Below are 1,965 nucleotides of genomic sequence, written 5' to 3'. Positions count from 1 at the left end.
TATATAAGGTTGCAATCAAGAGAATTCCTAATGACATTGGAAAGCAAACAGGGTAATAAGGTACAAATGCACAAAAGACTATGCTAACCAAGAACAACATGGGCAGCTAAGCTCTTAGGAATTCACAAGGCACAGCCAATAAATTAATGCACTCCAAATGATGATCGATCAGTACATTGGATAATTATAGTCAAGCATGATTTTGTTTTTATTTCAGAAAATAAGCTAATCAAGCACAGCAAAGCCTGCTGTTCACAATTCTGAAAACAAGATAATCCAACAGCACGACAGACCAACTAAGCTGATGATGACAACTGACAATGCATGGATCTAGTCGTACACGACGAGCTTCTGGTACTCTTCGCCAGCGATGGCCTCAGGGTTCACCACCCCGTCGTTCTTCAGAAAGATCTTGCGGAAGTTCTTGGAGAAGCCGCTCACCATGGCCACCCCTGGCTAGGTCGACGTCACCAGCGTCGACTGCGAGTCACGCAGGTTCCAGAAGATGATCCGGGGCACCACGTCGCCGTAGCCAGCGTTCCTGAACTATTTGCAGATCACCTCGTAGTCAGTCTCCCACACGGAACAGACTCCCGCCGGCTGTAGTAGTAGTAGGTGTAGGCGCTCCCAGACGGGAAATACACTTTGGTTCCTGGTTGTATATGCACCCTATATGGGGATTTTTTTTTAATTTTTTAATAAAAAGTCAAAATAGGTAAGAACTATTTTGACAAAACACTTGACTTATTTTTGCACTGATATGTAAATGTCGATGAAAAACAACAAAAGTTGACCTCAAGCAAAAAAGACAAAATTTATTTGCTACTATAGGTCACTATTCACACTATTTTAGCCAAAAATTTGTCTTTTTCAAAAAGAAGTCAAAAGGATATTTTTTTATGGATTTTATTTCTCACGAGTACAATAGAAGGTCAAGTTTATTTCAAAAATATTTTCAGGAATTTTTGACTTTTTGTTGAATTACTAAAAAAAATTCCCATATAAGGTGCATATGTCCCCATAGACCAAAAGTTCCCCTCCCTCCCAGACGCCATATTGAACTCCATGTCGCTGTACACGAAGTCACGAACACGGTCCTGATCATCTTCTCCGGCGCCAGACGCGCCTACTCGCCTCCACCGCCGTGCGGAGGATCTGGTCGAACACCCCCTGGAAGTTGGTGCTCCCGCCCCAGTGCATGTGTCGCACGAAGTCCATCTTCTGGCGGGTTCTCGCTGAAGGTGATCACCTTGCCGACTGAGCTCTGAGGTGAGCACGCCCAGCGCGATGCACACCTCCATCGGGGTGCCGCTCATGCTCGCGGACACGTCGCAGACTGAGATGCAGTTGCGTAGCGACCCCTTGGAACGGAGGTCGTCCACCATGCGGCGCCACTTCAGCTCCGACACATTGTCGTCCTGGCCGCGGTAGGCGGCCGCGGCGATCTCGTGGGGCAAGAGGGCGCCGGCCGCGATCTTGGCCTGGCCAGCCTCCACGTCCTCCAGGTACTTGTCGAAACGCTCCTCATCGTGCTTCTTGAAGAGGAACTTGTAGCGCCACATGGCCACTGAGGCGACGCGGGTGTAGGGCAGCTCCGACCACCGCTGCGCGCTCATGTACACCTCCGGGAGCTCCAGCACCTTGCGCAGCGGCACGAGCAGAGCACCTCGCGGCGGAGGCGGTGTAGGGCCCGGTACGCGTAGTGCCCGTCCGGGAGCTGGGTGAGCTTGGGGTCCGAGTCGCGCGGGAAGAGGCGGCGGGCGATGGCCTCGCAGAGCAGCGTGGTGCGGTCGAAGGACGAGCCTGGCGTGGGGCACCACTTGGCGGCGAGCCCGATCTTCCTCTTTTTGCCGCCGGAGGCCAGCTGCTGGAGGTCCGAGGTGAGGAGCGAGGCGAAGAAGTCGACGACGGCGTCGAACAGGAAGCGGTAGGCACGGTCGCCGTAGTACGTCTCCAACGACTGCA

General features: G+C 52.2%; 1 pseudogene; it reads right to left on the bottom strand.

The window, feature by feature from the left end:
- Positions 1-1,101: 1,101 nt before the first annotated feature.
- The window catches only part of LOC125554994, a 71,263-nt pseudogene continuing 70,399 nt past the window's right edge, over positions 1,102-1,965 (bottom strand).

The sequence above is a fragment of the Triticum urartu genome, chromosome 4 (assembly GCF_003073215.2).
Source record: "Triticum urartu cultivar G1812 chromosome 4, Tu2.1, whole genome shotgun sequence".
NCBI classification, from domain to species: domain Eukaryota; kingdom Viridiplantae; phylum Streptophyta; class Magnoliopsida; order Poales; family Poaceae; genus Triticum; species Triticum urartu.
Note: the sequence above shows the minus strand (reverse complement) of the source record. Positions and strands in the feature narration are given on the sequence as shown.